Source organism: Palaemon carinicauda, chromosome 13 (assembly GCF_036898095.1).
Source record: "Palaemon carinicauda isolate YSFRI2023 chromosome 13, ASM3689809v2, whole genome shotgun sequence".
Lineage (NCBI taxonomy): Eukaryota > Metazoa > Arthropoda > Malacostraca > Decapoda > Palaemonidae > Palaemon > Palaemon carinicauda.
In genome coordinates this window covers 127,471,412-127,495,450 of record NC_090737.1, presented here as the reverse complement: position 1 = coordinate 127,495,450, position 24,039 = coordinate 127,471,412, and the positions used below count along the sequence as shown (strand labels likewise).

Genomic DNA, 24,039 nt, shown 5'->3' with positions numbered 1-24,039 from the left:
CTCTATATTGACTAATAGACCTAGGTCTCTGATTAAGTCTAAAGTCCAATTGAGATTCTCCAGACAACGACGACTCGTGGAGGCTCTCAACAGCCAGTCGTCTAGGTAGAGGGAGGCTCTGATGTTCGACAAGTGTAGGAATTTTGCTATATTCCTCATCAGATGAGTAAAGACCATAGGAGCTGTGCTTAGGCCAAAACACAGGGCTTGGAATTGGTAGACAACCTTTCCAAAAACGAATCTCAGGAAAGGTTGGGAGTCTGGATGAATAGGAACGTGAAAGTATGCATCTTTCAAGTCCAACGAGACCATCCAGTCCTCCTGTCTGACCGCTGCTAAGACCGACTTGGTCGTCTCCATCGTGAACGTCTGCTTGGTGACATACTCGTTGAGAGCGCTGACGTCCAGCACCGGTCTCCAACCTCCTGTCTTCTTGGCCACAAGAAAGAGACGGTTGTAGAAGCCCGGGGATTGATGGTCCCGGACTATAACCACTGCCTTCTTCTGCACAAGTAGCGACACCTCCTGGTGCAATGCTAGCCTCTTGTCCTCTTCTTTGTAGTTGGGAGAGAGGTTGATGGGTGATGTGGTCAGAGGTGGTTTGAGGCAGAATGGAATCCTGTAACCGTTCCTCAGCCAACTGACAGACTGGGCGTCTGCACCTCTCTTCTCCCAGGCTCGCCAGAAGATCTTGAGTCTGGCTCCTACTGCTGTCTGGAGAAGCGGAGAGTCAGTTTTTTCCTTTTGATGTCCTGGATCCTTTCCTAGACTTGCTCCTGTGAGAGTCTGGACGGGAGCTTCCTCGGCTGGGGGCTCTACCACGAAAGGGCGGTATGAACCTCGTAGCAGGGGTATCAGCCACTGGGGAGCGATAAGTCTTGGGGACTGAGGTAGCAACCTTAGACTTACGAGCCGATGAGGCTACAAGATCGTGTGTATCTTTTTGTATCAGGGCAGCAGACAAGTCCTTAACCAGCTCTTCGGGGAAGAGGAACTTCGAGAGCGGAGCAAAAAGGAGTTGTGACCGTTGGCAAGGTGTAATGCTGGCGGAAAGGAAGGTACACAGTTGTTCCCTTTTCTTCAACACCCCTGATACAAACATCGACGCAAGCTCACCCGATCCATCTCTAATGGCCTTATCCATGCAGGACATTAATAGCATGGCAGAATCTTTGTCCGCAGGAGAGGTCTTCTTACTGAGGGCCCCAAGGCACCAGTCGAGAAAGTTGAACATTTCAAATGCTCTAAACAAGCCTTTCAGTAAGTGATCCAGGTCTGAGAAGGTCCAACAAACCTTAGAGCGCCTCATAGCAGTTCTCCGAGGCGAGTCTACCAGACTTGAGAAGTCAGCCTGGGCAGAGGCAGGTACTCCCAAGCCTGGTGCTTCCCCTGTGGCATACCAAACGCTCGCTTTCGAAGTGAGCTTCGTTGGAGGGAACATGAAGGAAGTCTTGCCAAGGTGTTGCTTAGACTGCAGCCACTCCCCTAAGATCCTTTATGCCCTCTTAGAGGATCTAGCTAGGACTAGCTTAGTATAGGTGGACTTAGCTTGTTGTACACCCAGCGAAAACTCAGATGGTGGAGAGCGGGGAATAGCAGAGACAAAGTGGTCTGGATAAACCTCCCTAAGTAGAGCCAAGACCTTACGAAAATCAATAGACTGTGGAGAAAGCTTGGATTCATCCACATCTGATGAAGGATCCAGGTGTGCCTCCTCATCATCCGAAGCCTCATCACCAGAGTGTAGCGAAGAGATCGGACAAGAATGCTGAACTGCAGAGTCAGAACGAGAAGGAACAATATTAGTAGTTTCCTCTTCAAGTGTCTGTTGAGGGAGAACCTGAGGCTCAGACTGCAAAGGCTGAATAACAGACGAAGCAGAAGGAAGGCGCATGGGTGGAGGAGGCTGACTCCTAGCATGAGTGGTTGAACCCAGGGATAGCGCTTGCTGAGCGGTTGGAGGAAGCGGAGTAGCAAGTTCCTGTTCCTGTGGTCTGAGCGGAGCATGATGAGGTTGAGGCTGCGCGGAACAAGGTAAATGTCTCGCAAGCTTAGGCTCCTGAGGCGCAAGGCCAAGGTGTAGTGGTGCCTGCCTGGTGGAGGGTTGAGCTCGCTGCAGCGAGAGCTGAGGAGACTGACTCATGGATGGGAGAGGTTGTTGTACCTCAACCGAGAGTTGCACCACTGGTGGAGCAGCAAGGGGAGGCGGAGGAAGAGAGGTATAATCCTCCTGATCCCATAGCAAAGGTTGCCTTAACGAAGGCGGAGGCTGAACACCACTGGGAACAGCAAACTCGGAATGTGGCTCAACATCGTACGCCTGGCAGGTGGTACTGCGATCAGGCGGAGCGAGCGCAGGCGGAGCGAACGCAGGCGGAGCGAGAGCAGGCGGAGGGAGTGTAGGCGGAGGCGGAGGCGCAACACTCTCAGCCCGACACTCACGCATCAAGTCCGAAAGCTGTGCTTGCATGGACTGAAGAAGAGTCCACTTGGGATCGGCAGAAACGACAGCAGACTGAGGAAAAGCCTTAACAGTCGAGCTCTGTTGTGGCAGAACCTTACTCCTCTTGGGCGGAGTGCAGTCGATAGAAGACTGAGGAGAGTCAGAGCTGAGCCAATGACTGCAACCTGGCTGAGCACTCGCGGACTGGACTCTGCGTTTAAGCGGTCTCGAGACCTGAGACCAACGTTTCTTCCCTGACAGTTGATCAGCGGACGAGATAAAGACGGGCTCAATCGTCTGCAGGTGGGAGTGACGGTCTTTGGAAGACACGCCCGCAACCACCGAGGATACTTCTGTGCGCCTAACAAGGCCTGCCGAACCCTTATGCCCTTCGACATTGCTTCTCCCCTGGGCTTGGGAGCTTGCAAGAGGTCCCGGACTGGGAGGACGACTGGCTCGCACAGAAATATCCTCACGCACCACACTGGCACTGACACTAGCACTTGGCACTGCACTGACACTAGCACTCGTCACAGCACTGGCACTAATTCCACCCACTGCACTCTTGACCTTAAGATCCTTTACTTCGGCCATCAGAGACTTATGGTCACTTACCACTGACTCTACTTTATCGCCTAAGGCCTGAATAGCACGCAAAACAACAGACATATCAGGCGGAGGGCAAACAGTAGGTTCGGGGGTAGCCACTACAGGGGTAGGAAAAGGTAGGGGATCATGAGGTGAGGAAAACAGTGAAGAGTGAGAAGAACTCCTCCTAACTCTACCTCTCTCTAACTTAGTTGAATATTTCAAAAGACGGACAAATTCCAATTCCGAAAGTACGGCGCATTCCTCACATCGATTTTCTAACTGACAGGGTCTGTCCCTACAGTCAGAACAAGCGGTGTGAGGATCTACCGAGGCCTTCGGAATACGCCTATTGCAAGACCTACATCGTCTATGGGAGGGAGCTTGCGAAATGTCAGACATCTTGAATCCAAAGAGTTAGCCAAAGGGGGTTCCAAAATCAAGCAAAAATTCGTTAACCGTTAATCAGGACTATATAAAAGCTATCTAGCTAATATAAGAAGGTTTCCAGTAAAGCGACAGCCGTTAATCTGAGAGAATACTTCACCAATTAGCCGTGAATATACTCGAAGACCATAAGCGTATCCCAGAACGTCTTGCCGGAAGCACGACAGAGGAATAATTGAGGAGGTGTCAACAAGAAGTACTTGAGTACCTGGCCACAGGTGGCGCTGGTAAGTACACCCCCTTCTAGTATTGTGATAGCTGGCGTATCCCTCCATAGAATTCTGTCGGGCAACGGAGTTGACAGCTACATGATTATCGGGTAAGTTTAATATTGAAAAATCCCTTTTTTATTACTGTTATAAATTATATATTGTTTTATTAGAGTATTTTATTATTTTATCTTTGTTATTTTCAGTTGGATTTGTGTTGTATCACCAAATGTTTTAGGTTGGGGACCTACTTTTTATTATTATTATCATCATTATTATTATTATTATTATTATTATTATTATTATTATTATTATTACTATTATTATCATTATTATTATCATTATTAAATGCTAAGCCACAACCCTAGTTGGAAAAGCAGGATGCTATAAGCCCAGAGGCCCCAACAGGGAAAATAGCCCAGTGAGGAAAGGAAACAAGGAAAAATAAAATATTTTAAGAATATTAACAATATTAAAATAAATATTTCTTATATGAACAATAAAAACTTCAACAAAACAAGAAGAAGAAAAAGTAGATAGAACAGTATGCCCAAGTGTACCCTCAAGCAAGAGAACTCTAACCCAAGACAGTGGAAAATCATGGTACAGAGGCTATGGCACCACCCAAGACTAGAGAACAATGGTTTGATTTTGGAGTGTCCTTCTCCTAGAAGACTTGCTTACCATAGCTTAAAGAGTCTCTTCTACCCTTACCAAGAGGAAAGTAGCCACTGAACAATTACATTGCCGTAGTTAACCCCTTGAGCGAAGAAAAATTGTTTGGTAATCTCAGTGTTGTCAGGTGTATGAGGACAGAGGAGAATCTGTAAAGAATAGGCCACACTATTCGGTGTCTGTGTAGGCAAGGGGAAAGAACCGTAACCAGAGAGAAGGATCCAATGTAGTACTGTCTGGCCATTCAAAGGACCACCTAACTCAAATGGAATAACAGGATATAGATATTTAATATGCTGTAAACCAATGATCAATTGCTTTTAATAGTCTGGCAATAGTCAACCAAAGGAGTTTTTTGTTTCTAAAGAAAATAAAAACTGTGCCACTCCTAATTCAAAAACACATACTGAAATATTTATCAAATATTTCCTTACTTCCGCATTCTAGTAAAGGCTATTGTGACTATAATGCTTCACTATTTTTGCCATGCAATAAAAAAAAAAATTTGAGATCACAATTCATACAAAATAAGATCCTTTTCTTAATAGAACTTATTCAAATATTCAACAAACATATAATACATAAGCTTCTATGTTTCAAGCACCAGCTTAACAACACGAAAAGAGAAAAATAGGCTCGAAATCAACTACAGGAGTTTATCAAGTTCCACCTTCCAATCACCAGCTGCCATTATTGTTTACATTTCAAGAAACTTTGTACCTTGAGCCCAGATTGTTGGGAGGTGGTATTTCCAAGTCAAGAAAAGGAAATGATATATAACCTGAGGAGTTTCAAAATCACTTTTGCTTAGAGCAACCGATAAAAGTGTGGTTATCTGAGCAAACTTCTCAGGTAGGAACGATAGAAAAAGAGCCGCCAGAAGAGGTTAGAGATCTGGAGACCATTCTCTTACAGGCCAAACTGGGGAGATGAGGGTCACACTGTTATTGAATAACATTCTGAATTTGATTACTACTTTTCTGATCAGGGCCAACCAAGATCAGGTGTTGAAATTGATATTCGACTACTAGGCAATATCTTTGCTAACCACTCCTTAAAAGCATAATTCCACCACAGTTGTGTGTCTGACTTTGATGAACACATCTGAATACTGTGGGAGGTCTGGTTTGGCGACATGAGGCAAGAACAACCTCCAATGGGGTGCAGCAAACACTGGGAGTACTCCACACACCAGTAAAACCTGAAAAGCCCACTGATGTACAGTGAACCCTCGTTTATCGCGGTAGATAGGTTCCAGACGCGGGCGCGATAGGTGAAAATCCGCGAAGTAGTGACATCATATTTAACTATTTATTTAACATGTATATTCGGACTTTTAAAACCTTCCCTTGTACGTAGTACTGTTAACAAACCACCCTTTAATGTACAGAACACTTAATGCATGTACTACAGCACCCTAAACTAAAACAGGCACAAATATTAAAGGCGATTTTATATAATGCGTTTCCTAAACACCTAAAAAGCATGATAAAAAATGCCAACCAATGTTTTGTTTACGTTATCTCTGATTATAATGAAGAAACAAACGCATTTACACATCTATGTATAGGTTAGTTTTTGCATCAATTATATTGATTATTCAGTACAGTATGTTGATTTGGTTATTACTAATGTTTTACTTAATTTTTCTTAGGACTTCCAAATGAAATGTTTTTGTTTATGACGCTGCCTGAAACGACGGCGTCATGACGTACGTTCAGTTAACAAACTAAGGAATTTAACGCCATGATGAAAGTGATAAATAATGATATTACAGTAAAAGCTTTTATAAAATATGTTATTACAAATATTATTTACCGTATCTATATAAAATCATACATACGTAGCAAAGCAGGAAAACAATCTATGAGAGAGAGAGAGAGAGAGAGAGAGAGAGAGAGAGAGAGAGAGAGAGAGAGAGAGAGAGAGAGAGAGAGTTGTTTTACATACGTAAATGTAAATTTTAAACAAACAAAAAAAAAAAGCCCCATTTCATATAAAATAGATTACAAATATTTTACTTTATCATATTACAGTAGTCTGTATAATACTGTAAAGTTCAGTACAGTATTATGTTGTTATAGTCGTGGTGATGAAATTCTCACGAAACAAAAACACGCCATTTGATTACAACAGCTGATTCATTCTCTCTCTCTCTCTCTCTCTCTCTCTCTCTCTCTCTCTCTCTCTCTCTCTCTCTCTCTCTCTCTCTCTCTCTCTGTGTTATACAATACTTACATTTAGATGAAGAAACTAAAATTAGTTTTCTTAGTGTCAATTAAATACGAAACGAAAAAATTAGGCCGAGTCTACATCCATTTCAATCATAGCTAAAAATACGGCATCCGATTTCATCAGCAAACCACTATTTTTGGGGAAATATAATTTTATTCTAGAAAATTTCCACTCTTTAAATAGTTAATTGCACATTAAGAAAGCGTGTACTTTTGTTTTTAAATTTCGGGTGTGTTTTAAAAATCGAGTATTGTTGACTTCTTTTTGTTTTACTTTTGGCTGTGATTAGATCAGCTGTCATCTAGCTGCCGCTCTTGAGTGTGTACGAATATACTAACAAAATATCATTTATACCATTTCTTAACTTATTCAAACCGTCTACAGTATACAGTTGATATTACATAAGCACCAATGTGTTATAACCTATAAAATTTTTTTGGTTATTACATTTAACCCCCCTCTCTCTCTCTCTCTCTCTCTCTCTCTCTCTCTCTCTCTCTCTCTCTCTCTCTCTCTCTCTCTCTCTCTCTCTCTCTCTGTGGGCTACTTTTCACTACCTCCCATTCCTTACCTCTCTCTATCTCTCTAACAAATGATATCTTTGTTGCTCCTCAAAGTTTCATTTATATTGAAAATCGATCATGATTCAATTTTCCTTACTTTCTCCAATCTCGCACCATCGGTCACATCGCGGTATTTTCGATATTTCCGGAAAATCCGCGATATATGTATATACATGGGTTATGAAAAAAATCCGCGAAGTGGTGAATCCGCGATGGTCGAACCGCGAAGTAGCGAGGGTTCACTGTAGATCTCAGGCCTCCTTGCTCCTGTCGCATACTTCACAGGACCAAACCAGGGGCATATGCATAGGGGAGGTGGTAACAGTCACACCCCATGAGGAGACTGAACAGCAAGACTTCTTTGGAGTCTTCTTTGGCTTTGCTAAGACACACCCCCACCGAAACTTTAGCTCGCTCCTTGCCTATCGTGGCATAAGCCTGTGGATTATTGCAAATAATCATGATCCTTATAGGATGCACAGAGGATATGTGGATCTACAACCGGTTTACACTAACTGGTTCCAATATCCACCCTTCCCCTGGAAAGTATAAACATCTTGCTTCACATTCATAATTTCCACTACTAATTCACTTCCTGAAACAGAAAAATTTGGTAACACGCTGCGATTGATTGATTGATTTCAAGTTTTCTGGCATCCTGACATCAAAGGCCATTAATGCCGAATAAGACGTTGGGAGTACATGGGAACTTGACAGCAGCTGAATCAAAAGTGAGCTGTTCCAGCTGAGGAGGAGGGTGGGGCTCCTCGCCTACACCCTTCAGCACCTGATATAGGTAGATGTTTAAGTGAAATCAGTTTAGGAAGCATTATTGTCACTTAAAAAGATTTTATGTTCTGTGTTAGGTCAGGGGTTTCCTATCATGAAGGTACCGTAAAGGTGTAGGTATTATATTGTGCAGTAATAGGTTAACTACCCAACGCTTAGCTTTACTGAGAAAATTCTAAACATAGTTCAGAAGCTTACCACAAACAGTGCAAAGACTTGACACAAGTGTGCCTCTTCACTGAGTAATTTTGCTTACAGATGACGACTTGCCAGAAAATTTAATACGTTAAAAATGAAAATTTTTATAATAATGTGAAATCTGGAGGTTTACGTGTTTATCAGATGGGGGGGGGGGAAACAGTTAAATTACCGATAAAAAATGAAATTATTATTTAACAAAATAATACTCATGGTCAGAAATGGATAAACAACAAGACAACAAGTAGGAAAAACATAAGATTCAGGTTTTGGGTTAGAAATTGAAGTATAATATACATATATCCAATGTTTACTAGTTCAAACAAAGAAATAACTTACCGAAACATTGGTACTTAGTGGAACATTACATAAATTATTGGTTCTATTGTAGTTTATTACAGGGTAATGTAACCTAGGGAAAAAACTTTTTTTCTAAGGAAAAATGTTATTTTCATTAGTAAAATAAATTTTTGAATATACTTACCCGATAATCATGTAGCTGTCAACTCTGTTGCTGACAGAAATCTACGGTCGGGATACGCCAGCGATCGCTATACAGGTGGGGGTGAACACCACAGCGCCATCTGTGGTCAGGTACTCTAGTACTTCTTGTCAACACCACCTCAATTTTTTCCTCGGTCCACTGGTTCTCTATGGGGAGGAAGGGTGGGTCAATTAAATCATGATTATCGGGTAAGTATATTCAAAAATTTATTTTACTAATGAAAATAACATTTTTCAATAATAATCTTACCCGATAATCATGTAGCTGATTCACACCCAGGGTGGTGGGTGGAGACCAGCATACATGTTAACACAGAAGCTAAGTATCCCGTATTTTATTTTATTAGTTATTCAAAAATAACATAAAATAAATAAGTACCTGGTAAGGAAGACGACTTGAACCATTACTCTGCCTTTATTAAGTACGTCTTTCTTACTGAGCGTAGCGGTCCTCTTAGGATGCTGAACGACTCTTAGGTGCTGAAGTATAAAGGGCTGCAACCCATACTAAAGGACCTCATCACAACCTTTAACCTCGGCGCTTCTCAAGAAAGAATTGACCACCCGCCAAATCAACAAGGATGTGGAAGGCTTCTTAGCCGACCGTACAATCCATAAAAAGTATTCAAGAGAAAGGTTAAAAAGGTTATGGGATTATGGGAATGTAGTGGCTGAGCCCCCGCCTACTACTGCATTCGTTGCTACGAATGGTCCCAGGGTGTAGCAGTTCTCGTAAAGAGACTGGACATCTTTGAGATAGAATGATGCGAACACTGACTTGCTTCTCCAATAGGTTGCATCCATAACACTCTGCAGAGAATGGCTCTGTTTGAAGGCCACTGAAGTAGCCACAGCTCCCATTTCATGTGTCCTTACCTTCAGCAAAGCAAGGTCTTCTTCCTTCAGATGAGAATGTGCTTCCCTAATCAGAAGCCTGAATAGTAAGAAACTGAGTTCTTAGACCTTGGAAAAGAAGGTTTCTTGATAGCACACCATAAGGCTTCTGATTGTCCTCGTAAAGGTTAAGACCTTTTTAGATAGTACCTAAGAGCTCTAACTGGGCAAAGTACTCTCTCCAGTTCATTCCCCACCAAGTTGGACAGGCTTGGGATCTCGAACGACTTAGGCCAAGGACGTGAAGGAAGCTCGTTTAGCAAAAACCGAGCTGCAAGGAACATGTAGCCGTTTCAGATGTGAAAACAATGATCCTGCTGAAGGCGTGGATCTCACTTACTCTTTTAGCTGTTGTCAAGCACACGAGGAAAAGAGTTTTTAATGTGAGGTCCTAAAAAGAGGCTGATTGGAGAGGTTCAAATCTTGATGACATAAGGAACCTTAGGACCACGTCTAGATTCCAGCCTGGAGTGGACAACCGACGTTCCTTTGAGGTCTCAAAAGACCTAGGGAGGTCCTGTAGATCTTTGTTGGTGGAAAGATCCAAGCCTCTGTGGCGGAAAACCGCTGCCAACATACTTCTGTAACCCTTGATCGTAGGAGCTGAAAGGGATCTTACTTTCCTTAGATATAACAGGAAGTCAGCAATCTGGGTTACAGTGGTACTGGTTGAGGAAACTGCATTGGTCTTGTACCAGCTACGGAAGACTTCCCCTTGAGACTGATAGATTCTGAGAGTGGATGTTCTCCTTGCTTTGGCAATCGCTCTGGCTGCCTCCTTCGAAAAGCCCCTAGCTCTTGAGAGTCTTTCGAAAGTCTGAAGGCAGTCAGACGAAGAGCGTGGAGGATTGGGTGTACCTTCTTTACGTGAGGTAGACGTAGAAGGTTCACTCCTAGAGGAAGAGTCCTGGGAATGTCGACCAGCCATTGCAGTACCTCTAAGAACCATTCTCTCGCGGGCCAGAGCGGAGCCAACCAACGTCAGCCGTGTCCCTTTGCGAGAGGAGAACTTCTGAAGTACCCTGTTGACAATCTTGAACGGCGGGAATGCATACAGGTCGAGATGGAACCAATCCAGCAGAAAAGCATCCACGTGAACTGCTGTTGGGTCTGGAATCGGAGAACAATACAACAGGAGTCTCTAGGTTATCGAGGTAGCGAACAGATCTATGGTTGGCTGACCCCACAGGGCCCAAAGTCTGCTGCAAACATTCTTGTGAAGGGTCCACTCTGTGGGGATGACCTGACCCTTCCGGCTGAGGTGATCTGCCATGACATTCATACCGCCCTGAATGAACCTCGTTACCAGCGTGAGCTTTCGATCTTTAGACCAGATGAGGAGGTCCCTTGCGATCTAGAACAACTTCCACGAAAGAGTCCCTCCCTGCTTGAAGATGTAAGCCAGGGCTGTGGTGTTGTCAGAGTCCACCTCCACCACTTTGTTAAGCTGGAGGGACTTGAAGTTTATCAAGGCCAGAATAACCGCCAACAACTCCTTGCAATTGATGTGAAGTGTCCTTTGCTCCTGATTCCATGTTCCCGAGCATTCTTGTCCGTCCAAAGTTGCACCCCAGCCCGTGTCTGATGCGTCCGAGAGGAGACGGCGGTCGGGTTTCTGAACAGCCAAAGGTAGACTTCCTTGAGAAGAAAGCTGTTCTTACACCACGCGAGAGAAGACCTCCTCTCTTCGGAAACAGGAACTGAGACCGTCTCTAGCGTCATGTCCTTTATCCAGTGAGCAGCTAGATGATACTGAAGGGGGGGGAGGTGGAGTCTCCCTAACACGATGAACAGGGCCAGCGATGAAAGTGTCCCTGTTAGACTCATCCACTACCTGACTGAGCATCGGTTCCTTCTCAGCATGCTCTGGATGCATTCTAGGGCTTGGAAGATCCTTGGGGCCGACGGAAAAGCCCGAAAAGCTCGACTCTGAAGATCCATACCCAGGGAGACAATGGTCTGGGATGGGACGAGCTGAGACTCCTCAAAATTGACCAGGAGGCCCAGTTCCTTGGTCAGATCCATAGTCCATCTGAGAATCTCCAGACAGCGACGACTTGTGGGAGCTCTTAAAAGCCAGTCGTCTGACGGAGACGGACACAAGATCATGGTACTGCTGCACAGTCTGTGAACTGTCAACCATGGGGAAGCGAGGAAGTACAGTGACAACCCGAAGCTGTCTAGACTGTCAGGGTCGTACAGACAACTCCTTATCGGGTTGCTGAGGTTGCCGCACTGCGTCACAACAAGTCACTTCTGCTGGTTGTTGAACGTCTTCCCAGTGACACACTGACTCCGTAAACAAAAAATCCTCTAACAAGGACTAAGCTTGGACTGCATGTCTTGCAACACAGCTCAAGGTCTATGGGAGCAGGTGTGGTAACAGACGGGATTAGCGACTGAAGTGGAACCATTACCTTCCCTGGAAGCATGTTATGCTTAAATAAAAGTCCATAGGAGGCTACGCAGCTAAAGGCTTCTCTCCAAATGACAGAGTCCTCAAGGGAATATCAGAAGGAGGGAGAAAAGCACTTTCTCATCTACAGGGACCATATCCGAGAAAAGCTAAGTTCTCTCAGTGAGGGTTTCACTGGTACAAAAGCAGCAGACTAGAAGGCAACGTTATGAAACTGCTTGACAGTCTAGTGAGTTGGCAACAACCAAAGATGTGTGACTGAGAAGCATGCGGTAAGGTATGCAGAGCATGTTGTATGCAGAGCATGCTGTATGCAGAGCATGCTGTATGTAGAGCATGCTGTAAGGTAAGCAGAGCGTGTTGCATGGCGTGTAACATTTCTCAGAAATTCCATGACCAGTGCTAGAGTGAGTAATATCGCATTACTGTCCATTGAAAGTGCACGTGCCGAGGGAATTGATTTAGACTGTTTTGTTGATGAATTTGATAGCCGGCATGATAATCGTAGAATTAAGCTGCACTAAATGTACTATAATCTACTTCACCTCAGGAAAGGGAAACTCGCCCTGTTGGCAACACTGCACTACTTCATGCATGCTTGCATGGGGTTTTAATATCAACATAATATTTACCTTACATTCATAACTCATGATTCATTTTTGTTTTGAAGATATTTTTGCCATATTTTGTGATTTTGTTAAAAATATATTGCAAGGAATACATATATATTTTTATATTAAGTAATACAAATAACCTCCATTATCATAATGTTTGTGTAGGCATACAAGTATATGATTACAAATGCAAGTTATGAAAGTAATGAGGTGTTATTATTGTCATTTGTTATTTCCAAGTTGAATGGGAAGAGGTTCAAGTTGAGGAGAAAGTGGCAGATGCATGCGTTGAGGTGGCTGACTCATAGCATGAGGTTGCTGCCTCAAGAGTTGCGCTTGCTGTAAGGGTTGCGGATGCGCAGTAGCAGGTTCCTGAGGAACGAGTGTAGGTTCCTGAGGTGTGAGCTGCGAGAGTTGAGGTAGCGGCTGCGCAGAACGCAGTTCTTGTCTCGCGAGTTGAGGTTCCTGAGGTGCTAGCCTAAGGAGTTGAGGCTCTCGCCTTGTTGAGGTCGCTGCAGCGAGTGCTGAGGTGGCTGCCTCATGGATGGAAGAGGTTGTCGTACCTCAAGAGATTGTTGCCTCGCTGGTGGAACCGCAAGCGGAAGCGGAGGAAGTAAGGTATAAGATTCCTGCTCCCATTGCTGAGGTTGCCTTAAGGAAGGCGGAGGTTGCTGCACACCGCTGGTAACTGGCAACTCAGTATGCGGTAAGGTATCCTGAGGAACCTCAACATCGTACGCCTGGCAGACTGGACTGCGGTGAGGCGGAGCGATCGCAGGAGGAGGTGTAACCTTCTCAGCCTGAAACTCACGCATTAAGACCGCAAGCTGCGACTGCAAGGACTGCAGCAAAGTCGTCTTGGGATCAACAGACGATAAGGTCTGTTGAGGCAAAGCCTTAATAGAAGATGAGGTCTGTTGAGGCATCGCCTTACCTCTCTTAGGAGGTGTGCAGTCACCTGATGACTGCGGAGAGTCAGAGCTAACTCAATGACTGCATCCGGGTTGTTGAACTCTAGAGGTCTGGACTTTACGTTTAAGAGGTCTTGAGACCTGAGTCCAGCGTTTTCTCCCCGAAATTTCTTCTGCAGCCGAGCAAAATAAGGGCTCAATCGTCTGCGGGTGGGAGTGACGGTCTCTGTAAGACACGCCCGCAACCACTGAGGATACTTCTGTGCGCCGATCAAGGCCTGCCGAACCCTTTTGCCCTTCGACATTGCTTCTCCCCTGGGCTTGGGAGCTTGCAAGAGGTCCCGGACTGGGAGGACGACTGGCACGCACAGAAGTACCCTCACGCACAACACTGACACACTTTGCGCTAATCACTTATCACTTTTGAATTTCTGTTTGCACTTATTTCACTGAACTCGAAACTTTAAGTGGTTTGTACCTGAAACACGCAATTCTATCCTTCCTTAAAAGTTAGTAATTGCAAAAACAGAATTACAATGTAACAGAAAAGATAAATAATTCAGTGGCTGGAAAGAGACTAAACACTAGATCAAATAAACTACGTTTAAAATCTCTCACCGCATAAAGCTTGAGAACAAGAATAAACTCTAGAAACGTTTACCTTCTTCCCCTAAAGAGACTAGGGAGAAGAGCAAAAACGATAACAACGTTACTCGCTTGAACGAAACGTTTATCCAGCTCTCTCTCCCTCCGTCTCTATCTCTCTCTCTCTCTCTCTCTCTTGACTTAGAACCTGAGAGAAGAGCCCAATCATATATATCGTTAAAACATATTATTGTTAAAGGAAATAAACTGAAATATTTCCCAAATAAAAAGTTCCTCTATTAGAATAAAAACCATTAAGCTAAGAAAGAATGAACAAAACGTTAGAAACGGTTACTCTTACTGGAACGTGACACCGTGAAAATTCTCTCTCTATCGTAACGATAAAGCGCAAGTTGAACGTTCTGAACGTCAACAACTGCAGAGACAAAACAAAACGTTAGTTCAACTTTGAAAACAGTACGAGACTATCAAAGAAATTCTTTCAAAAACATTAAAATAGCATATGTTAACAGGTAAAACCGAAATGACGGGCTCAATGTTAATTAACTTCGGTACAAGAAAAGACCGCCTACTATTAGGAAAGGTCGAATATAAACAAATATAAAAATTAATTTTAATAAGTTTATAAAAAAGGAAGTTAATCGAAGAGGCCTATAAAAGGCGGAGAGATATAAAATAAATCTATAAATTTTGTTAAGCAAAATTAAGAAAGAGAGTCTATACTCTCTTAGACACCAACACTTCCGTCTAAGGGAAGGGTCGGCCATTTAAAGGTGAAAGAGAGTTCATACTCTCTTCGTCACCATAATTAATCAAATTAATTCCAAAAGCTAGCTAAGCTAATAATAAAACTTCCTGAATAGCGAAAGCTGAAATCTTAGAGCAATACTTCACCAAAAACCGTGAACAAGACTCCAAAATTATAAGCGTATCCATGAACGTCTTGCCGGAAGCACGACAGAGGAAAAATTGAAGTGGTGTCAACAAGAAGTACTGCAGTACCTGGCCACAGGTGGCGCTTGTGAGTACACCCCCCTCTTGTATAGCGATCGCTGGCGTATCCCTTCCGTAGAATTCTGTCGGGCAACGGAGTTGACAGCTACATGATTATCGGGTAAGTTTAATATTGAAAAAAATCCTCCTACAAGGACTAAGCTTGGACTGCATGTCTTGCAACACAGCTCAAGGTCTATGGGAGCAGGTGTGGTAACAGACGGGGTTAGCGACTGAAGTGGAACCATTACCCTCCCTGGAAGCATGCTATGCTTAAATAAAAGTCCATAGGAGGCTAAGCAGCTAAAGGCTCCTCTCCAAATGACAGAGTCCTCAAGGGAAAATCAGAAGGAGGGAGAATAGCACTTTCTCATCTACAGGAACCATATCCGAGAAAAGCTAAGTTCTCTCAGTGAGGGTTTCACTGGTGCAAAAGCAGCAGACTAGAAGGCAACGTATGAAACTGCTTGACAGTCTAGTGAGTTGGCAACAACCAAAGATGTGTGACTGAGAAGCATGCGGTAAGGTATGCAGAGCATGCTGTATGTAGAGCATGCGGTAAGGTATGCAGAGCATGCTGTATGTAGAGCATGCTGTAAGGTAAGCAGAGCATGTTGCATGGCGTGCGGCTTATGCTGCATGGGATGAGGATTTTTTTTTTTTTTTTTCAAAGAAATCTGAACCTGACACTAATCTAGCTGTCCAAGGATTTACCTGGTGAGACATCAGTCTCTTTACCAGCGAGTTTTACCAGATTTCCCCGGGCCACCACGTGACACAATTGGTAGTAATTCATTCAAATTACCCCTAATGAGTCAATATGGATAAATATCAACACAACATCGTGTTCAAAAATAGAAATAAATTTCTACCTCATACTTGGGATCGAACGCTAGCCCCTTCTAATGAAAGGCCAGGTCGAAACCAACCATGCCACGAGAGCCCATTCAAGAGTTGAGGTTCTTGCCTCAAGAGTGGAGGTGGCTGCCGCAAGAGTTGAGGTTGCTGCCTCAAGGATGGTGGAGGTTGCCGCAACGCGAGAGGTTGCTGCATAGCGCTGGTATCTGGCAACTCCCAATGCGGCAGCTCACGCGTGGAGGTAGGTTGAGGAACCTCAACTTCATACGTCTGGCAGGGTGGACTGCGCAGAGGTGGAGTTGAGGTTGCTGCCTCGAGGATGGTGGAGGTTGTCGCACCGCAAGAGGTAGCTGCCTCGAGGATGGAGGAGGTAGTCGCAATGCATTAGGCTCCTACCTCAAGGGTAGAGGAGGTTGCTGCAAAGCATAAGGCTCCTGCCTCAAGAGTTCAGGTGGCGGCTGCGCAGAAAGAGGCTCCTGTCTCACGAGTTGAGGTTCTTGAGGTGCTTGCCTCGAGAGTTGAGGTTCTCGCCTCGAGGAAAGTGGAGGTATCAGCTGCGAGAGCTGAGGTGGCTGCCTCAAGGATGGCAGAGGTTGTCGTACCTCAAGAGGTTGCTGCCTTGAGGATGGTCTTACTGCAAGAAACTCTTGCCTCAAAGGTAGAGGAGGTTGTAAGGCAAAAGACTCCTGTCCCCATTGTTGAGGAGGTTGCCGCGAGGTAAGAGGTTCCTGCCTCAAGGAAGGTGGAGGTTGCTGCACAACGCTGGTATCTGGCAACTCCCAACGCGGTAGCTCACGCATGGAGGTAGCTTGAGGAACCTCAACTTCGTACGTCTGGCAGACTGGACTGCGTAGAGGAGGAGGAGCGCTCGCAGGAGGAGGTGTGTTAACCTTCTCTGCCTGAAACTCCTGCATCAACACCGCAAGCTGAGACTGCATGTCAGCAGCAAAGACCACTAGAGTTTAAGAAAGACAACAACAAACGGAGCTACTGTCCGTTGAAACTGAGGGTCTAAAAACAGCTGGTGCGGCAACAGACGGAGTTACTGTCTGTTGCGATACCACCTTGCCTCTCTGGGAGGTGTGCAGTTGTCGTACTGCAGCAAGTCCGAACTGACCCAGTGCTAAAGGCACCACCAAGGAGTTGGACTTGCGCGGAAGGGACCGACTTGCACTTAAAAGCTGCAAGATTTGGTCCATGGTTTCTGCGAGAAACCTCTTCCGCAGACGAGGAATAAATGGGCTCTCTCGTCTTAGTGTGGGTGGGGTGATCACGTCGGCTACGTGAGTAGGTTACACCCGAAACCACGGAGGGAAACGTCTGTTCGTCGATCAAGGCCTGCTGAACCCATAAGTCCTTCGACATTACTTCTCCCCTGGGCTTGGGAGCTTGTAAGAGGTCCCAGACTAGGCGAACAACTGGCACGAACAGACGAACCCTCGAACGCAACACTGTAAAACTTTGCGCTTATCACTTTATCACTTTTGATTTTCTGTTTGCACTTATTTCACTGAACTCGAAACTTTAAGTGGTTTGTACCTGAAACACGCAATTCTATCCTTCATTAAAAGTTAGTAATTGCGAAAACAGTATTACAATGTAACAGAAAAACATAATGAAAGATAAATAATTCAGTGGCTGGAAAAGAGATTAAACACTAGATCAAATAAACTACGTTTAAAATCTCTCACCGCATAAAGTCTGAGAACAAGAATAAAACTCTAGAAACGTTTACCTTCTTCTCCTAAAGAGACTAGGGAGAAGAACAAAAACAATAACAACGTTACCCGCTTGAACGAAACGTTTATCCTCCTCTCTCTCCCTCCGTCTCTATCTCTCTCTCTCTCTCTCGACTTAGCACCTGAGAGAAGAGCCCAATTATATATATCGTTAAAACATATTATTGTTAAAGGAAAAAAAAAAACTGAAAGGTTTCCCAAATAAAAAGTTCCTTTATTAGAATAGAACCATTTAAGCTAAGAAAGAATGAACAAAACGCTAGAATCGGTTTACTCTTACTGCAACGTGACACCGTGATAGACTCTCTCTCTATCGTAACGATAGAGCGCAAGTTGAACGTTCTGAACGTAAACAACTGCAGAGACAAAACCAAAAAACGTTAGTTCAACTTTGAAAACAGTACAAGACTATCAAAGAAATTCTTTCAAAAACATTAAAATAGCATATGTTAACAGGTAAAAACGAAATGACGGGCTCAAAGTTAATTAACTTCGTTACCAAAAAAGACCGCCTACTATTAGGAAAGGTCGAATATAAACAAATATAAAAATTAATTTAAATAAGTTTATAATAAAAGGAAGTTAATCAAAGAGGCCTATAAAAGGCGGAGAGATATAAAATAATTCTATAACTTAGTTAAGCAAAATTAAGAGAGTCTATACTCTCTTCGACACCAACACTTCCGTCTAAGGGAAGGGTCGGCCATTTAAAAGTGAAAGAGAGTTCATACTCTCTTCGAACCAAAATTAAATCAACAATTAATCAAATTAATTCCAAAAACTTACTAAGCTAATGAAATAGCTTCCTGAATAGCGAAGGCTAAACTCTAGAGCAAATACATCACCAAATCGTGAGCAATAACTCCAGAATCAACAGCGTATCCATGTAGGTCTAGCCGGAGGCACGACAGAGGAAAAATTGAGGTGGTGTTGACAAGAAGTACTAGAGTACCTGACCACAGATGGCGCTGTGGTGTTCACCCCCACCTGTATAGCGATCGCTGGCGTATCCCGACCGTAGATTTCTGTCGGCAACAGAGTTGACAACTACATGATTATCGGGTAAGATTAATATTGAAAAAAATCCGTTATCTTCGAAAATGATACTCGTTCCTGTAGAAAATTAACAGTTTCAGAAATATATATATATATATATATATATATATATATATATATATATATATATATATATATATATATATATCTATATCTGCCGAAAATGGGGGACACCCAGTGGAAACCCGGAGTTTTGGGTGGGGAAAACAAACTGGGGAAACTGTATATAATGATAAAACAAGCCTTTTCTTCACTTTACATAACCTTCTTGGATGTATAATATCCTGTAGACTTGTAAAACTTTAGGAAATTTTGATATAATGTTATTTCAATGTTTGACGACTTGAACACAGCTTACTATTGGTAGGTAGCCTAAATTCCAGTGGATGGGAACATCAGGACCTGATGACTAAAGTTGGATTGGGAAGTGACATAAAACTCTAGTATTTAATAAGATTGGCGTACATGTAAAAATATAACAAAACAAGACCATACACAGCAATTCTAACCAAACTACAGTTGACCATCAGTTGGAAATGCTATAGCACCGATATGGTTCTGGCCCAATGTTTAACACACTATCCACCCAAAGAATTATTATGCTAACGTTTAAATTGAACAATGCTTGTAAAATTTCTAAGGTTACCTTATCCATTTGGCCTGCCCTGACTATGAACCCTAAAGAATCTCAAGAGGGTTGGGCTCTTCTACGTTTATCAATAACCAAACGATTACGCTACAGTTATTCGAAATAATTATGGGAAGGACATACAAGGGGATAAAACTAATAAATTATATATATAAAAAAAAGTGTCCACAGAGTTAATTTACCAAAATTCTGCCCGGTACAGCTGAAAAGTCTCCTCCCATCGACTAATGTCACAATTGTTGACGTTTAGATGGCGCTGACATCAGACACCACCCACTGAAGGAAGTATGAGACTTCTATAATACACCCATCAAAATCTTCGAAATCTACGATTAAAGTAAAGTTTCTTTAAATGTCAATTTAAATAAACTAAAATAATCGCAATTAATTACAAAGATGTAGTAACATATTTTCTTCAAATGCCGCAATGAACTTGTGATAACTCCCTTCAACATTCAACTCAATTCTAAGATTAATTTAGGGTTTCTTTAAAAATCAATTTAAAAAACTAAAATTCTTGCAATTAGGTAAAGGGGGTATAGTAATAATTAAAGAATTATATCTTAAGATATAATTTTCTTCAAATGCTGTAGTGAACTTGTGTGATAATTCCCTTATTAGTCCATCAAAATTAGTTTAATCTAAAGTCCATCAAAACTCTTCGAAATCCAAGATTAAAGTAGGGTTTCTTATAATATCAATTAAAAAACTAAAATTATCGTAATCAAGTACAAATATATAGTAATCAATAAGGCATTATATCTTAAGATATAATTTTCTTCAAACGCTGTAATGAGCTTGTGTCTCAAATCACTTATTTGTTCATCAAAATTAGTTTAATCTTAAGTAACGCCTCTTTGAATTCTTCTAAGAGGAACTTAAAAATACTAGTAATAAAGTACTAACAATATGTAGAATTATATACACTTATGCCATATGATTTAAATGCATTCACATAACGAAAATGTTGGTGATGAACCAATACATTTGGATGTGATGTAAGTCATCCATCTGCCAGGGCTTGAGGCAGGGTTACCAGATTATTTCATCTGGATTATCGTACATAAACCTTAAAATTATCGTTTTTTTAACCAAAATTATCGTACACACTTCAACATGATTATTAAGGAGTAAAATATATAACTTATTTCAAGGTATTAATGTATAATTGTTTAATCAAACTCACACACATTTGTATATAACTAAGGTATGTATCGTACATCATACTGGACCTAAAATAATGTACATATACGATAATTATCGTACGAATGGCAACACTGGCTTGAGGGCCGAGGGGGAATACCCGTCGAAAAAGTATCTTCGTTGTTTACAATTATTTCTGGTTTGTTCTTCTATCATTATGACTGCGTAAATTCACAGCACGGAAACATAATTCGTTTGATCTCTTCATAGTTCATAAAATAAGGTATGGTAGTTTTAATTACGTCACACACCTGTAGGCTACTTAGTCTAAGGTAGTCTAAGATATATCAGATAGCTTACCATAGAGTAGATCGTAGACTAGGATAATATTTTGGTATTTTTTTTCCTTGGTTACATTGCCCTGTCAAATCTGTCATACAGTAAAATAATATCGATTATTTTATTACATAAGACAGAGACTAGGCTTACTACATCAGCTTACCCTAGACTAAAACTAGATTAACTATACCTGTATATCCTAGACCAAAGAGTAAAGGTTTTTATTTCCACAATATCAACTCATGATGTAGAAGGACAGGTATGTGGTAAAGATTTTAGGCGCCTTTGTATATTGATGACCGATACCTCTTGCACGCTTATAAAATTGAAATTTCCTTCCTATCTTCTAGTTGTTAATAGTTGTAGCCATCTTACTGGAAGACCGCTACACAAGAACACTACCTAACCTAACCAGTATGCTGTGTTCTTACCTATTTACCTACCAGGGGCTGACATCCCCTGCAACCCCCCTTAGACTGTCGTATTTTTTGCTTACCCTGTGTTTGTTTCCCAATTGGGTTCACTCCTGGAAAGGTAACACGATCATACTTCGTTAACCCAAGAAATCAATTTGACAATTAGTAAGAAAGTTTGCACATGTCTCAACAAACTACATTCACCCCAAATTAGGGACAACTTTTTGCGGTGGATGAGATAGAAGGGCGCTTGTTCTGCGGTACGCTATATGCAAAACAAGCTAATATTATAAAAGATATCCACAAGGTACTTAGGATATTTAAAAAAAAATTCCACTTTTCTTGGCAAACTTCCTTTGGAATGAACTATTTGAACAGTGCCAAAAATACATGAGCATGAGCTTGTCATTGTGAGTTAATTTTCCATGGTAAATGTAATGCATGTCACCAATACTACACTTATAATAAATGCCAAAATAATCACCCAGGAGTCCTATTTTTTATAAACAATACATGAACTCTTTGTTGGGTGTACTTCATAATCCTCACCATCTTTGGATGGTTCAAATTAAGGGAAAAAAAACTCATCTCTATCAGATCAAACTTTGTCACTTTCTTGTCTCGGCAGCTAAGAATGGGTATCTCCACATCCTGTTTGGTGCTTTCATTACCCTGTTTGAATTTTGGAATTATTGAATTCTGGTTGGATGAAAAAAAAGCCCTCCAGCAAGTTCCCAGGTCAAATCCAATTTGGTCGGTTCAAATTACAGTACCATATCCGCCGATTATGAATTGATCAAGACGTTATCTACAAGGATATCTTGGAACTACACAAGCAAGAAATTGCAAGTCTGGGGAAAGAACTTGCTTGGCTTAGAAATTCTTAGGCAATTTGATGATTTTCCAAAAAAATCTGCAGTATATCTAAGTTCTATCAGGTAAGTATTTACCTGGGATATTTAGAACATTCTGAACAGTATTTATTCTATACAAGTTTGCAATAGGGTTGAAAATAAGGGAGCGGTGGGACTTTGCCATCATTATACATACTGTACACTCAAAATTTTATTTTCACAATATTGACTTCGGGTATAGAAGGATGGGTACATGGCTACCACTCGTCAAGTGCTCTTAAATGTCTCTATTGAGCATTTTCAATTGGCACTCGTCTACTGATTGGTCTCGGCGATTGCCCTGTTTCTCTCTTCCTTCAGGAGAATCACTTCAGCATTGAGACAGACTTCCACTTATCTTGATCTGTTGATTAAGATTTATTGGAGAAAATTCTTTTGGACTCCCAGACAGAGGTTGGAATACTGTATCTGGGAATACCTTAGCATAACAGGTATGGGGGCTTCCAGAAAAATTAGTGTAGCTTCAGAGTTATCGCAACCATTCCTACACTGCCTTTTGGTCTTGGATTGACAAGGGCAACGCCTTCAGAGACTTCCTTCGTTGAGGAGAAGTCTAGTGTTGTATAGCCACAACCCCAATGATCACTCCTATTGTTCCAGAAGCTTTACTGGTTGCCAACCAAATTTTTAAAGTAATTTGTGTTTTTCCTTACTGTACAAACCTGAGTCCTGTAAGTTACAGTTTCCTCCTCAACTTACTCTGTGTGCTGGCAGAGTCCTGGGCAGCTCCAAGCTCAGAAAATATACTCCTACTGAAAGACTCAGGGTTTTATACTTAGGAAGAATACAAATTACTTTAAAAATTTGGGATTTTGAGGTAAATCTATCCTCCTGTTTTCAATATTAAACTTACCCGATAATCATGTAGCTGTCAACTCCGTTGCCCGACAGAAATCTAAGGAGGGATACGCCAGCTATCACAATACTAGAAGGGGGTGTACTTACCAGCGCCACCTGTGGCCAGGTACTCAAGTACTTCTTGTTGACACCTCCTCAATTATTCCTCTGTCGTGCCTCCGGCTAGACGTTCTGGGATACGCTTATGGTCTTCGAGTTTATTCACGCATATTTGGTGAAGTATTCTCTCTGATTAACGGCTGTCGCATTACTGGAAACCTTCTGATATTAGCTAGATAGCTTTTATTTAGTTCATTTCGCAAGCCCCCTCCCATAGACGATGTAGGTCTTGCAATAGACGTATTCCGAAGGCCTCGGTAGATCCTCACACCGCTTGTTCTGACTGTAGGGACAGACCCTGTCAGTTAGAAAATCGATGTGAGGAATGCGCCGGACTTTCGGAATTGGATTTTGTCCGTCTTTTAAAGTATTCTACTAAGTTAGAGAGAGTTAGAGCTAGGAGGAGTTCTTCTCACTCTTCTTTATTTTCCTCATCTCATGATCCCCTTCCTGTTCCTACCCCTGTAGTGGCTACCCCCGATCCTACTGTGTGCCCTCCGCCTGATATGTCAGTGGTTTTACGTGCTATTCAGTTTTCAATATTAAACTTACCCGATAATCATGTAGCTGTCAACTCTGTTGCCCGACAGAATTCTATGGAGGGATACGCCAGCTATCACAATACTAGAAGGGGGTGTTCTTACCAGCGCCACCTGTGGCCAGGTACTCAAGTACTTCTTGTTGACACCTCCTCAATTATTCCTCTGTCGTGCTTCTGACAAGACGTTCTGGGATACGCTTATGTTCTTGGAGTATTTTCACGACTTTGGTGAAGTATTTCTCTTTGATTTCGGCTGTCGCTTTACTGGAAACTTCTATTTTAGCTTAGTTAGCTTTTGGAATTAATTTGATTATTTTTGGTGACGAAGAGAGTATGAACTCT

The 24,039-nt window shown here is 42.3% G+C and overlaps 2 protein-coding genes across 4 annotated transcripts in view; one reads left to right on the top strand and one right to left on the bottom strand.

The window, feature by feature from the left end:
• The window catches only part of AP-1-2beta (adaptor protein complex 1/2, beta subunit), a 96,728-nt gene extending 77,049 nt beyond the window's left edge, over positions 1-19,679 (bottom strand). For both annotated transcript variants that reach the window (XM_068385810.1, XM_068385811.1), the window contains exon 1: positions 19,570-19,679. The gene's annotated coding sequence lies outside the window, so the exon portion shown is untranslated. The remainder of the gene's footprint in view (positions 1-19,569) is intronic.
• Positions 19,680-20,670: 991 nt separating this feature from the next.
• The window catches only part of LOC137652413 (optineurin-like), a 39,098-nt gene continuing 35,729 nt past the window's right edge, over positions 20,671-24,039 (top strand). For both annotated transcript variants that reach the window (XM_068385807.1, XM_068385808.1), the window contains exon 1: positions 20,671-20,813. The gene's annotated coding sequence lies outside the window, so the exon portion shown is untranslated. The remainder of the gene's footprint in view (positions 20,814-24,039) is intronic.